This window comes from Ochotona princeps, chromosome 6, assembly GCF_030435755.1.
Source record: "Ochotona princeps isolate mOchPri1 chromosome 6, mOchPri1.hap1, whole genome shotgun sequence".
NCBI classification, from domain to species: domain Eukaryota; kingdom Metazoa; phylum Chordata; class Mammalia; order Lagomorpha; family Ochotonidae; genus Ochotona; species Ochotona princeps.
The window spans coordinates 31,569,021-31,584,958 of record NC_080837.1 but is presented as its reverse complement, the minus strand read 5'-3'; the positions used below and the strand labels follow the sequence as shown (position 1 = coordinate 31,584,958).

The window sequence follows — 15,938 nt, the reverse complement described above, 5'->3', positions numbered from 1 at the left end:
TCATATAATTTAGAACAGCTAATAGTTCTAATAACATTAACAATAAGCATTCCACCAACATGTTAAAATGCTTATTGATGCAGACCCAGCTTCACCCAAGAAAGAACTTGTAGTAACTTGGAAAAATGTGAAGTTACTTCTCCTGACATAACTTACAGTTTTCTAGAATATTTTTACTGTTGTTGGCAAGATTTTAACGTGTTTTATTTGCTTGTTCGTATATTTGATGGAAAACATGATTGACAATATCCTTTTTCTCATGTACAACACTTTACGAGTTTCATGATTAAAGTTTGGAGAGAAACATGCAGTTTTCCACTATCCAGTTACAGGCAGTAGCGCTCGCTTCGGCAGCACGTGTACTAAACTTGGAACGATACAGAGATTAGCAAGGCCCCTGCACAAGGATGACACGCAAATTACAGGCAGTGGTTTGAGCTCGGTCCCACTGGCGCAGACATCTTTGCTAGCTGTACTCATCGACCCTCTTCTATTCTTCCAGATTTCTCATTTGTATCTAATGAAAACAACTCCCAAAAAGTATGGTAGTGTCCACTAGTGTGCCAATCTAAGCTTTTTCACAATGACAGTAACGAATGTACTTACTGTTTTTAATGATTGCAAATATCATGTATTGTAGAACTGACAGTTTTGAATCCTCTGTTTTTCGCCTTCATTTCTTGGATTTCCATTCATTTTCATTCTGCATAGGCCCTGTCTGTATTTGTCTTCTTGATCCATATTTTGTCATAGTGGATTTGCATTTCTTGTGAGAATCCCAAGTCTTTATTCATGATTTGATTCTTTTTTACATTTCACATGCTGTTTGGTTATGCAAATACATGCTCAGAAATTATTTTTAATATTTATTTATTTTTATTGGAAAGGCAGAAATACAGAGAAAAGGCGAAACAGGGAGAAACATCTTCCATCTGCTGGTTCACTGCAAGTGGCTACAACAGCTGGAATTTAGCTGATCTGAGGCCAGAAGCCAGGAACTTCTTCAGGGTATCCCACATGGGTTCCAGGTCCCAAGGTTTTGTGCTGTCTTCTGCTTTCCCAGGCTACAAGCAGGGAGCTGGAAGGGAAGAGAAGCAGCCGGGAAACAAATTGGCACCCATATGGGATCCCAGGTGTGCAAGGCGAGGATTTAGCCACAAGGTTATCATGCCAGATCTGCTTAGAAATTCTTAAAATCCTTTATTAAATAGATGAAAGCCTTGTTTTGATTAATGAGCAATCTCACACACTTGCATTTCCTGTAAACAAATGAGTCCAAAATAGGTGCAAAATTTAACATTATACATTCTCTAAATTCTAAGTTTTAAGAGATTAGCCAAGTAAATGTTCAGAAACATGTACTGCTTATACATGGTCCTAACTGGAATCTTCACTATCATTTTTTGTAAAATAACAGATTTGCTTTTCACATGACTGCCAGGTTCTTGCATCAGCTAAAGTAGCCAAAATAACACATCACCTAGTTAAGCCTTAGCAGTATACACTTTAGTACTCAATTTTTGACAAAAGTTCTAGCATAGGAAAGAAATCAACAAGGAGGAATCTAGCAAGAAGAAATCACCAAGGGAGGGAAATCAAGGACAGCTAACCTGAGGAAAGAAGTACCAACCAGTGCTCTGCAAGAATCTTGCCCTTGACCAGCAGTGACTGCATTGTAAAACCATTCCTAGAAAAACACATAACATACTTCTCCAAATCATTGCCAAAATTGAGCCTGGAACAAAAATTTGATTCCAGCAACAAAGCACAGAAGAAAACGTTTTTATTTATGAGACAAACTACCAGTTCACTTAGGAAAGTCCCAGGTCTTCCTCTCAAGGAAACCCTAGAAAAATGTCCCCCGTGAACCCTAATGCAAAGGAATGCGTGCAATGGAGCAAACGCCTCCTCGGAGATCTCCTCTATTAAATATCAAGGAGGGCTAAACAAGAGTGTTTCCTGTAACATCCCCAGCAGCAGGAAATGCCAGTCCCCAGAAGGCAATTCACAAAAAGTGATTCCTGAAGACTCGGAAGAGTGGGGTCCCTGGGCACAGCTCTCAATTCTGGAATAACTTGCAGTGAGAGCGGACTTGCTTGCTCATTCAGTAAATATTTATTGAGTAACTGTATGGATCAACTGCTGTGCTGGTCACATACACCAACAGCTCCAAAACATGACAGTGCGGGCACAGACACAGGACTTGAATTCCTTAGCATTTTATACCCTGTTGCCTTTTCCTTCACTTCATTACAATTATTCAGGTTTTACTATCTCACAGTCTGTTACTGAAATCAGCATAACCTCCAATATCTGGTTCAGAAAGCTTAGATCTCTGACCCACATCTCTTCTTTTAGTTTCAATTTATAGACACATTTTGGTCTCCCCAAACCACCCAAGACTACTTTGTTACTATCCATAAGGCAACCCTTCTCTTGCTTTTCTTTCTTATTCATTTAGCTCACATACTTTAGTTATTACTATCACCTGCTAGAAAACATCCTCTCCTTTCTGCTCCTCTTGCCTGGAACAAAACCAAGCCTTTCTGAAACCAGTTTCCCCACACCTCACTTGAAAAGCTAAATGTTATTGGGCAAAATACACATGTAATTCTGATTCCACTTTAAAGTCACAAGAAGCATCTGAATGAGACACTCTGCACTTAGGTCACGTTTCCCTAGTTGAGTTCACATTTCAGTCTCAAGGTGACTAGTTTACACCTTCCATTGTCTCTCTTCTTAAGCCTCCTTCAAATGCGAATTAGTTGTGATTTATTCAGTGTTCTTTATCATTAAAAATGCAAACCATCAGACAAAAAAGTTTATGTTTTCTCCCCACCAAATCTGGACATCTCTTCTCTCTCTCTCTCTTCTGCATCCCTCCTGTTTCAGTTAGTGGAGCACTGCTCCTCCAACAGTTTCATGCTCCCTCTGAAGGTCTGGAACATGACCCCTGACACCTCAAGAATTTTCTCCTCTTTGGCAGAGTTTTCATCTCTTTCTCATTATTGCTATCATTCCCATGAATGCATGCGCATGCTTCAGAATTGCTCATGGTACAAGCAAATACAATCAAGCAGAAAAATCAATTCCCTCATTGAACATCCCCCACCAACAGCAGTTTCTCTTTCATATAAAATGTAGGGGGGAAATATTCATCTTTCCAACAGTTTACTCCACTCTTATTGTTATTCGCAAGACTCTACTGAACTGCTGTGTTCAGGACACCCATGAACTTTGCGCTGCAACTATAATTGACTGTTTTGTTTCCCACTTTAACCTCTAGTCATTCCCTCCTATCCATCCACCCACCTTCTGCTGCAGCAACTCCACCTTCCCTTGATCTCCCTCCTACCTCCATGACTCTCCTTAATTTATTCGCTGGCACACCCCTCACCTGCAAGGCTGCACCTCAGAGCTGTTTACTCTTGAATTCACCATCCACACATGGGTATGAGAGAATAGTGGGTTAGTCCGGTAAATTCTACACAGTTCACCCAGCTGACCCTCAGACAAGCACACTCTAGCACTGAAGTCTGGAGAACAATTCTAGGAAAGAAAAAGGATTTCCAGAAAAAATCACAAAGATGAGGAAATCAGGAAATTATAGTTAGCTAAATGAAAAAACAGAAGTATTCCTAGGAACTAAATACTATACCTTTCTGTATATTTACTAATGTTGAGCTTGGAGCACAAACTTGTGTCTGTAATGGGCAAAGCAAAAAAAGAAAATATATTTACATAGGAGACTTCCCAGAAAAGTATCCGGACAAGGAAAGTGACAGGGCACATCATGTAGGTCATTAGAGAACTCTAGGCATTAGGTGGTGGTGGTATTGACTATGGAAAGGCATGAACTAACTCAGGACATGCATAAGAGGTGTTGGTATCTGGATTTGGTTATTGAGAAGGTAATAGATGAGAGAAGTCAAAGTTAAGGGTAACAATCAGCATGGTAGGGAGAAGATGGGCTGTACGTAATACATATTTCAGAATTTTCCAGCAATCTAAATTCTCCCAAATGGGCTCTTGAATTAAAGCAAAAGAGTTTATGTTTATTATTCTAGGGGGAAACACGTGCCGATATCGTCCATGAAGAACTACATGCTCTGATCATCCTTGACTTCCAACAGTTCAAGGATCACGCATGTGTGCTCAGCGCTCTGTCCCCTAGTGTTACACCTGCTCCACAGTAGTTCATCAGTAAGCCAAGAGCACATGTATGTTCTGGGCACTGAACCACAAGGGGTGACACTACCCTACTTCCTCTGCCTCTCTTTCCTCTATGTTAAATGGGACTGTTGGAAGTAAATTTCTCTTAGTTTTCTTTGTAAAGTTGTAAGAATGACTGGCACAAAGAATATGCTCATAAAGGAGCAATTTTGATTCATGAAATGTTTCAGGAAACTTCTACTTCATCATGTCAAAGAGTCAAATGACTTTCATGATGGTTTTTAAAGCAACCCATAGGTCTTACAAAGAATATGAGACTTTCCTGGAACTTCTGAGTTCTGCTTTAGTTCTCCAGATGCTCATCGACCTGGACTCCATCAAACATGCCACAGCATCTCTACCCCTGTGGCATCCCCTATTCACTTGTGGGGTTTTGTGGGTTTTTCTTTTGCGGGGTGACCCTCCCCAACACAGACACACCAAGAAAGCCAAGCCCACTACGTTGTTACAGACTATATACATACTAAACGTCACAGTCAAACTCCATTCTTTCTTGTGATCACTCACTCTTGTGGTCACATCATTTAGAGACATAAGGGCAAGTCCACAAGCAGGACACATTTATGACACTATATTAATTACATTCAAAAAGTAAGCCCCAGGGGCCAATGTTTACTGTGGGGACCAGTATCCCATACAGATATCAGTTTGAGTCCTGGCTGCTCCACTTCTGCTCAAGCTGCCTGCTTATGCCTGGGAAGGCAGCAGAAGATAACTCAAGTCCTTGTGCCCCTGCACCCACATGGGATGTCCGGAAAAAGCTTTTGGCTCCTGCCTGCAGATCAGCTCATCTAAAGCACTGCAGCCAGTTGAGAAATGAACCAGTTGATGGAAGATCTCTCTCTCCCTCTCTGCCTCTCCTTCTCTCTGTAACACTACCTTTCAAAAATAAATAAATAAATAAATAAATAAATAAATAAATAAATAAATAAATAAATAAATAAATAATTTAAAAGTAACCCCAGGGCCCAGAGCAGTAGCCTAGTGGTTAAAGTCCTCACCTGCATGAGCCAGGATCCCATATGGGCACCAGTTCATGCTCCAGCTACTCCACTTCCCATCCAGGCCCCTGCTTGTGGCCTAGGAAAGCAGTTGAGGACGTCCCAAAGCCTTGGGATCCGACACCCACATGAAGGAGACCTGGTGGAAGCTCTTGGCTGCTGGCTTTGGATTGGCTCAGATCCGAACTTTGTGGCCACTTGGAAAATGAACCAGCAGACAGAAAATCTTCCTCTGCAAATCTCCTTCTCTCTGCAAATCTTTCAATGTAAATAAATAAATAGCAAGTAATCCCAACGGCATAGAAAGAAAGGCTCTCCTCTCTTTGTCACCAAGAATAAAATCTGAGCAGCTCAGGACTGGGCCCTGGGGAGGTGCGGAGAAGGGTGTGGTGAGTTCAGAGCTGTGAGTACAAGGAGAGAAAGCAGGGCACCGCAGAGACCAGAGCTGGAATACACAGAGTATAAGTGGGCCAGAGTCATCCCCACCGAGTGCCTACTGCTTTCTTCTCTCTCACATCCCAGCCTCTCAAGGCACCTGCCAGAACAGAGAAGGTCACAAAGACAAGACCAACCCAGCTACTCAGAACACAACACCCAGCCTCTGGCCAACAGTCCACCATTCCTGTCAGTAACAACCAGCCTTTGCCTGGAGCTCTAGTGTTTACAAAACTTCTCCAAGTGGCTACAATGAAGATAATGTTTTCAAAATACTTAACTACTTTTCTCTTTCATTTCCTTTTGCCCTGAGGCTACCAACTGTGAATGGCGGCTTTCACTCCATCAAGTCAAGCACAAATAGCCTAGAGCAAAGAAACCATTCCTCAAGGTCAAGATCGTGAGGAACAAAAGGTTTTGAAAAGCCAGATGTTTTTAAGGGAAAGGGCATTTTAACATGTAAATCTCACTGCGTACTTATCCAAAGTGAAGTCTGCAACTCCACACAGCTCCCAAACACGTGACAACCAAAGGCTGAGATGCAGTGTCCCAAGAGACGGTTCCTCAGAAGCCATCACTCAGGTGGAGGGGAGGCACGAAAGATACTTTCTGGGGCTCAGTGTTTGTGAAAGGAAAGGTGAGGAAGCAGACGGGAAGTGGGAGAAATTGAGCTTCTGGGTGGATCCAACAAAGCTTCAGTGCCTCTAGCAGCAAGCTTCTCAGCGCAGTGCCAAGTGAGATGGCTGTGTTGTGAAGTGCCTGTTGTGATTAGCTGTGGGCTGCCTGTGAACGGTGTGACCTCAGGCCTTCTGCTACTGAGGCATCCATGAAGCAGTGTGAGAGCTGGAGGGTGTCTGTGGCCAGCATCCCCAGCTGTGCAGGCAACTGTCCTTCTTAGATGTCATGTCTATATATACCACAATGCCCTTTCAGTTTGAGGATGAATCAAAAAAATGATGAGAAGGGAAGCAAAGGAGGTTTCTATAGAAAACATCTAGTTCTCCTTCATGAGAAGGAGATTTCTAACTAGCATCAGAAGTCCTGAATGTACACTTTTCACAGGTCAGCTGCAACTGATGCATTCAAGATTCTGACTTAGTAAGAGGAACTCAAGTCCTTGTCCCAGGAACAGCCTCATACTGCAAGGGAATATGGCTCAAAGCTACCCAGTTCATAATGGCTCATTTTCCTGATCAATTCCCTATACTGTGTTATACCCCTAAAACCATCATCAGCGACATCCAGGATATGACAGCCTTGCTGTCTGATTGCTAGGGAAGACCCTCAGAGCCCATGATGGAGTGTGTATAGCCTACTGCAGCAGGGAAAGGATTACAAAGCCTTTCCCTGCCTCTTCCAGGACCGGATTCTCTTTGGCTCAGTCTTTACAAGCTCTACAGTTCTTGAGCCCCCAAGCCTAGGGGAGAACCTCCAAGGCCAGACAATGTTGAAGAATCTTTGATGGATTCCTTTGTCCAGATTACTTAGAGCAAAGGAGGCATCAATCTTCCCACCCGGGATGGCAGCTTTCACACAGCTGACTAAGAAAAAATTATGACGCTAACTCAGACCCCGAAGGAGTTTATTACACTGAAGAAAATAAATCTCCCCACTCTATCACGTTTGAGTCCCCACCCCTCCACCCACCCTCTTGTTCTTACTGGCCACCACCCAAGAACACCCCCATGAAATACAGCCGGAGGGGAAAGCAATAAAGCCAAGCTGGAGGCAGCTTTCTCCAGATCATTCAACCACCAAGTACTGAGGTACACAGGGAAGGCTTTAACTTGAACTCGAGAATGAAGATGGAGTGAGGAGGCCCAAGCGGGAGGAACAAGTCTCAACAACATCAAATTCCATTTTGTGTAAATAGAGCTAATGAAAATCTCCTATATGTTCACTCCGTCCCCAGCTGATGGTCTTCCCAATGCATTTGCTTTCATTGAGAGCTGAGCTGTCTGCCAAGTTCTAATAACACAAACTGTGATCACGTAGAATTACAGTACAGGGGGAAAGGGACCAATATTTACCTTCTAGGTCTTCAATCACACAGCCTTAGAAGTACATGAAATTATCCCCGTCTGCTAAGTAAGGAAGAACAGAGAGCTTCACTCAGATACGGCTAATTCTAAAATCATTTCCTCTCCTAAATGTTTATTTTAAACACTGCTATATCTTTACAACTTAAAGACTCCACATTAATTTGAACTCCATTTCAGGATTCAAAAGATTAGAATAGATCCTCCAGTTCTAATGGGAGGGAAAAATCCACAAACTTTGTGAAGACTCTATGGGCCTCCTAGGAATTTTCACTAAGTTGGACCCACAGAACAGTGAACTAAAATTGATTTGAAATTGGAGACTTCGCTCATGCTCTACATTAGTGCTCATGCCTAATTTTAGTCTCAACCGTTCTGGGTTTGCTGGCAAATTAAGGACAAGGGTCTCCAAAAGCTGGAGGGTACTCTGTGGACATATGAAACACTGAGATGATATTACATAATTTACAACCGCGCAGCGGGTCAAGTAAGTAACGCATGTGTTAATTACAGACAGAAAAACAAAGGCTGCTACACATGCTGATGCCCAGGCTGCTCTCCTAAGCAGCAGCCCAGGGGAAAGCCACCGGAGGTTCTCTAAGACCGTGTGCTGCTCTTATTCAGTCCTCTCCACCTTCTCAGGTGGCTCTCGCCGTGGGAACTACACACACCTCCTTGGAAGCTCCCCATGCGGCTTGAATCTGCCTGCTCTGACTGCAAAATGAAACAGAACACAATGTGTATTTTCTGTAAATGAGAGATTCCAAAAAAGTTTTTAAAAATTGAAGAAGCAATATTGACAAGCTGGTGTCTATATGGGAACGGCTTCCTTTCTCTATCTGCAACATAGCCAGGAATCCAATAAAAGCCATCATTTCAGGAGGAGAGTGCAGATAACACAGGGCAGAGAATGTTCATCAGGCCTAACTTGCATTACATGGAAGAGAGTCTAAATATCTTTTAAAATGGCAGTTTTCACAGCACATTTTCTGTGTTCCCTCCTGCCGGAGAGGGAAAAGCACAACTTGCGTTTGAAGCATCAGCAGGTGGCGCTGAAGAGCTGACTGAGCCGCAGGGTTAAGGCCCTCTCAGCCGAGGGGTTAGAGAGCTGGACAGAGGGCAATAGGGAGGAGACAGAAAGGCAGGCTTACAGAACACCCAGTTCTTTTGTTTGTTTTGTTTTTTGTTTGTTTTGTTTATTTTTATGGAAAAGGCAGATTTACAGGGAGAAGGAGAAACAGAGAGAAAGATCTTCCGTCTGCTGGTTTACTCCCCAAGTGGCTGCAATGACTGGAACTGAGCTGATCCAAAGTCAGGAGCCAAGAGCTTCATCCAGGTCTCCCGCATGGAATCCCAAGGCTTTGGGCCAGGCTCGACTGCTTTCCCAGACCACAGGTAGGGAGCTGGATGGGAAGTGAAGCAGCCGGGATATTAACCAGCGTCCATATGGATTCCCAAGGAGAGGACTTTAGCCACTAGGCCACCATGCCGGGCCCAGACCCAGTGATTTCTTAGAAAGTATTGTGAATGTTTTCAGTGAAAATTCAAGGTGTACTATCTCATTTCATTCATTCATGTCATAGTGTTTATTGGGATAGCAACCATGTACCTGGTATGGCAAATTTATTATGGGAACTGCAGTAAGAAATTCAGTGGACATGATCTTGCTCTCCTAAAACTTGCACTCTGGAGACCAGCATGATGGCTCCACAGGCTAATCCTCCACCTGCAAGCGTTGGCATCCCATGTGGGCACCAGTTCACGTCCCTCTGTTCCACTTCTGACCCAGCTGCATTCTTATGCCTAAGAAAGCAGTAGAGGATGGCCCAAGTTCTTGGGCCCCTGAACCCATGTGGCAGACACAGAAGAGGCTCCTAGCTCCTCACTCCTAGCTCCTGGCTCCTGGCTCCTGGCTCCTGGCTCCAGACTTGCTTAATTCCAGCAGTTGCAGCCATTTGGAGAATGAATGATGGCTAGAAGCTCTTTCTCTCTGTTTCTCTCCTTCTCTCTGTAAATCTACCTTTCAACTAAAACTAAAATAACTTTCTGAGGAACTGTCTCTGCTCTGGTTAGGGATGTTCATACTCTTCGGCATCAGACAGGACTTTGTCTACCTTTTCATTCTGCCGCTAAGGAACTACCCAACCTCAAAGCTTGAGCAATTGACTGTGTATCCTGTGTTTAGCAGGGATAGCAATAGCCACTTCAGCAAATCTCTGCATTCCCCCTTCATCTGAGAGTCTTTATAAAATACCCTGTACTGAAACACCTCTTAGATTTTTTATTCAGTTGGTTTGGGTAACAATCCATCAGTAATTTTCAAAACCACCAACTAGTTGTTTATTCTTTAGAATTTGTGGAGAGTCCCTCCAGCAATGCACACAACCACCCGCTGCTTAGTAAACAGGTGGTGGTTCACTTTGAGTTGCCAGCGTACTAGGTGCCATCTAACACAGCAGAGGTGTAGGTATATGGGAGAAGCTGATCCATGAGCAAGGAGGAGTTGGACATCATCCTGATGATTTTATTCCTTAAGAGATGAAGTGACTACACAGCTGATCACAGCTGAATAACTACTTTGCACTAATTATAATGGGTGAGCTTACTTGTCTGTTTACAGAATTGTGTTGTAAGGCATTGTTTATTCATTTTCTTCCCTGTTTTTAGTTGAAACCAAGCAGGGCTAAAAGATGTTTAATACCAGCATGTGCTAATAAGGAGAAGGGTTAAGAGTGCACCTAGTACAGACTTCATGTTACAAATGAGAACAAGACAGTCCTCTGAACTGAAATGGTTTTCCCAAGCTCAAGTCACCAGTTGGTTCACAGTTTTGTTCTGCTTGGCGTCAGCTTGAACCTATATAGCAATTTAAATATATGGAACTTTAATAAATAGGTAGGTTTCCTATGTATTATATGTAAACAGCATCTTCACAGGGCTGGTGCTATGGCACAGCAAGTTAAACCCTTTCATGTAGTATTGACAACAATATAAACACTGGCTCAAGTTCCAGCTGTGCCACATCTGATCCAGCTCCCTGCAAATGTGCTTGAGAAAGAAACAGAAGATAACCTATATCCTTGGGTCCCTGCGCCCCTGCAGGAGACCCAGCTAAAGCTCCTGGCTCCTGGCTCCTGACTCCTGGCTCCTAGCTCCTGGCTCCTGGCTTTGGTCTGGCCCAATTTTGGCTGTAGCCTGGGAAAGCAGCAGAGGATAACCCAAAAGCTTGGGACCCTGCACCCACGTGGGAGACGCAGAGGAATTCCTGGCTCCTGGTTTCCAATCAGCTAAGTTCCAGCCGTTGTGGCCATTTGGGGAGTGAACCAACAAACTGAAGATCTTTCCCTCTGTCTCTCCTTCTCTCTGTAAACTGCCTTTCAAAAAAAATCTTAATAAATAAATAAATAAAAGGAATAGGAGAATGGAAGAGCACAGGAAGAAAGTTGTAAGTCTTTTTGGTAATTAATTATTGGTGATGGTAGTATTAATGTTGCTATTTTGTGATTATTACATAGATAATATGGCAAGAGCAACTGAATAATTATAAAATATTTAATCTTTTAATTCTATCATTCCCATGTTCTTGAAAATAAGAACACTTAAGAAGGGGCACACAAAATGTTGAAAAAGTTCAGCTTCAAATGAAAAGTAGTACTTCTGAATTTGAATGAGAAGTGGTAACATGAATTTCCTGGTATTTTATAAAGGGGTAGGGGTGTTTCTGTGTTGCAGGGGGTATGTGTGTGAAAAAGAGATATTTAGAAACAGTGATCAATCTAGATCTTTACTAACAGCTCAAATTCTTAGCTCATGTTCCTGAAATGTTTTACAATTGAAAAAAAAACAGAGAAAAAGTCTGATTTCATGCATAAAGTGAACATGGAACATCTATTTATATTAAGGAAACTATAAAACTGTCAAAAATCATTTCAAAGATGCTCAGAAATTCAGAAATTAACCTAAAGCCTTCCACTGGATGGGACGATTTAGGATAAAACAGGTGAGGGGAGACCCACAAGCGACAAGAAAATGTAAACTTTTTTAAGGTAAAACTGAGCAATAATATCTTCAAGATGCACTCAACAAGGAAGGATGACATTCAGAAGAGAAACTACTTTCAGAAGAAGAGAAGGGATGCAATTAAACACATTGGGGGCTTCTAGCATCACTGGCAAAGGTCAGTTGTTCAGCTGGGGTGTTACTGTTGTTGTAGTAATAATGGCAGTAGTAATTTGTACCTGTGTTTTATTTTGCAATGACATTTTGAGGTCCCTTTGTAAATTCAATAAATGTACAGAGCAAACTTTGTAGGCCTTTACATTCTCTTCTCTTGGTAATTCTATATTCAGTTGTCTAATCTGCTTAGTCTAAACACATGCATATTCCTGAAATGGGTAAGAACCATTAGGAAAAGGCCAGCACTGAGGTGCAGTGGCTTTAGCTATCCTTAAGCACTCTGACATCTGTACCAGTTGGATGGCTGTTTGAATCCTGGCTGCTCTTCTTCCTAGACAGCTCTCTGCCAATGCACCTGGGAAGGAAGCAGATGATAGGCTGGAGAGCTTGAGCCCCCACCACTCATGCAGAAAACCAAGACAGGATGCTTGGTGCCTGGCCAAGCCACATGGGGAATGAAACAGCAGATGAAAGACGCTCTCACCCTCCTCTGTCCCCACCATCCCTTCTGCTCTTTCTCTCCCCCTTCAGCTGTCTCTCTGTCACTGTCTTTCAAATAAATAAATAAAACTTTTTAAATGAATCATTTTGACACAACTGGAGGACTTGCTGAGTGAAATAAGTCAGACACAGAAAGACAAATATCAAATGTTTTCCCTAACTTATGGGACCTAAAATTTAAAACAAAGGAAACAAAAGAAGACTGTGGGTCTGTATTGGTGCAAATGCAGTATCAGGAAACTGTTTCATACCTTTGCCAAGCCAATAGCCAAAAATATTATACTACTGTAATTTTAAATTGTGATTTCTTTAAAACTTACTATATATCAGTAAAATGATCATTTTTCCATTTAACTGTTTTGTATAGCCGTTGTCCTTATTCTCACTAAACTGGGGCTGTTTTGTTCTGTTGGTTGGTTTTCTTACTTGTTAAATTATGTGCTGAACCGCAGTACTAGCTGGCAGAGGCTGGCACTTGGAGCTAATTCTGTCAAGTCAAATGCCAGAACTACCTGGAGAGTGCATAATCTGGGAGTGAGTGTGGCCTAGAAGGGAAATAGTGGGCACCTCCTTCGGGGCTACCACTCTCATTGGACAGCACGAACACCAGGACAGGGGCAGGGGTGGCTGTAACAGAAGGGTACCTGCCGGTAGGTGTGTGGGCTGGATAGTAGGTTGGTTGGGTTGAGCTGGGCTTCAATGCCTATCGACACGTGCAAGAGCTAAACAGGATGTGGGACAGACTTGACAAGCCTGCAGTGCATGCTGGCAAGCATGGGAACCAGGGTAGGGGGCAGAACTGGTGGGGTTATGGGGAGTCGCCCCAACTAAGCTGCAGCTCCAACTGATTTGCCTGAGGACCAAATATGAAGTGGGCAGGATCGAGCTGGACTACAACACCCATTGGTTCACGAGGAAGACAGGGCTGGAAACAGAACCGACCCAGCAATCCCAACGACCAGCATGAGCATGAGCTGATTGGTGTGACGGACGGTGTCGGACTCTGTACTAGCAAACTCACACAAGAATCAGGCCTGGGATCATCTCAGATGAAGTTTCTTTGGAGATCCCTCCAACTGAACTGCTGATCTTAGAACCCCAACCATGAAGAGACTGTCAGCCAGTGGATTCTGAATAGGATTCATTGCGTTTGGAACGGCAGGATTGGCAGCAATTCAGACCTGTTGAACTATCAAAACTACTTGAGCAGGACCCTCGGAGCATGCTTCACATCGGAGACCTGGGATAGGAGTGGGAGGTTGGGTGGGGCTTTTCCCTTTGTTTTTTTTCCCTGACCCCAGATACAGGGTAAAATGATATTGCTGTGGAAACAATGGTATTACCCACTTTCACCCTGTAGCCCTTGACACTTTGTTCCATAATCAAATAAGTAAGATTATTAAAAAATAATTTTAAAAAAATTATGTGCTGAAGTATCAGTTCTACTTACTATGAGGTAAATCTAAAATGCTACCTCAAAAACTAGGAAAAAAAAAAACAAAGAAAGGGAGAGGAAAGAAGGGTACAAAAGAGAGGAGGGAGAGAGAAGACATGCTTTTGGAATTGTATCTACAAACTGTATTGAATTTGATATTAAAAAAAAAAACTAGTTAAAATTAAAACAAAAAGAACCATTGTGATGTAATCAATCAACAAATGTTGACTACATACCTACTATATCCAAGAAACTCCTGTTCCATTGCAATCGGCTTGTACCTTTGAAACAGACCCCTTTTCTGGAGTTAGTTGACAACACGCACTGGCAGTTTAACCTCAGGTTTGAGTCTGCTATGTTTAGCATCTTTGTTGTTGTTGTTTACAATGTTATTTTATGGCATCATTGAATGTTTTGAAGAAGGGAGGTTCCTAAGACACTTCCAGTCAGTACAAACCTAAGTGGTCTCTTCTATTTTGGCCACAGTTGGCATCAAGGACACAGCCCAGTGGTCTAGGGAGCTGCTTCCCACAGGATTCAGCAGTGGGGACTTTGGCATGTTGACAAACTGGTGTAACTGGCCTTTACTTAGGTGACTCATCCCAGCTCACAACCACATATGTCTGAATATCTGGTTCTTAGAAATGACCATTTCATGAGAGTTCATAATTGGTTGAAATTCCCAGAAAAAAACTGGGTGAGGGGATGTTGGAAAAATCTCACCATTCCAAGATTACTAACAATTTACTGTTTTCCACCAGATACACTATTTCTTTTCCTCTTCTTTTTGTCTTTTCTTTCCTTTTTTTTTTTTTTTTAAGAAAAAGAGGCATAGGTTTATTTATTTGAAACGCACAGTTACAGAGAGAAAGAGAGCAAGATCCATTCTCTCATCATTCCCCAAGTAGTCACAATGGCCAGGCTGGGCAAGGCCTAAGCCAGGAACCAAGAGCTTCCCTTGGGACCCATAGGCACCCAAGCCATCTTCCGCTGGCTTCCCAGGCACATTAGCAGCAAGCCAGATGGGAATCAGTACAGCTGGATTTCAGCCTGGCAACCATAGGGAATATCAGGATTGCAGGTCCTGGCTTAGCTCAGTAAGCCATAATGCCAGCCACTAAATCTAGCTTCAAAATCTGTAACTTAGCACACATATTTATTTCTGTTTGTGATGTAAAGGCATTGTTGGAGTTCCAAAACTACAAAATTCATTATAAGTAAAAAACATCTTGTCTTGCCATTAAAATTAGAAATAATAACAATAGACAATAACAAGAAAGCATTGAACACACGCCGGAGGCTATTCTAACCATAACAACCATTCATTTAAGTAATCCTAACTGTGCTAGGACTCCTGCTATGTGATCTGACGTGTGGCTGTGACTGACTCTGCCTCAAATTCTTAAAATTTTGGATAATCTCCTAAATGTTAAAGAAGACAACAGAATATATTTGGACACTGCCTGTTTTGTCAAATTTACTTTTCAGAACACACTCTCTGGCAAAAAGCATAGCCAGTCAACAATCAGAGAGCATCCTCCCTAGCTCTGTTATATTTAATGGAGCTACGGACTTTTTTCCATCCCCCATTGCCACTTTGCTAATTCTTTGGCCAAATTATCCCAGTTGCTTCCTAACTGACCTTCTTACCTCAAGCCCTACCTGAAGATAACAAAGCAGAAATAAAAAAGGAATGGCAAAGAATGTGCGGCAAATCCACTTGTAGGAACATTCAGCTGCTAGAAAGTAGATCTGCAGAGAAAGAAAAAGGGAGATGCAAACCGCAAACCCAGGTCTTCACAACTCTAGAGAAAAGTGAACATAGAGCCGGTACGAAGACATTAAATGAAACCATGTGTCTGCATACAGTGCAAGCTGCTTGATCTGCACTTAGAGACTATGGGAAGAACTGTAGACGGGGCTTGTGTGCCCTCCTCCCTAACCTACCAGCTTCCCTGGACTCTCGTCTCTGGATCAGAGAAACTCTGCTGGCTCCAGCCACCCTTTCGTCTTGTGCTGGCTTTGTTAAGAACTGCCCTGGGCAGGGCACTGGGCAGGAAGGAGATTCCTCACATGATTCAGATTAATCCTTCTTTTCTCCCTCCCTGAAGTTGCACA

General features: G+C 42.7%; 1 pseudogene; it reads left to right on the top strand.

The window, feature by feature from the left end:
- Window positions 1-338: 338 nt before the first annotated feature.
- On the top strand, window positions 339-435 carry LOC118759302 (U6 spliceosomal RNA; annotated as a pseudogene).
- Window positions 436-15,938: the final 15,503 nt, after the last annotated feature.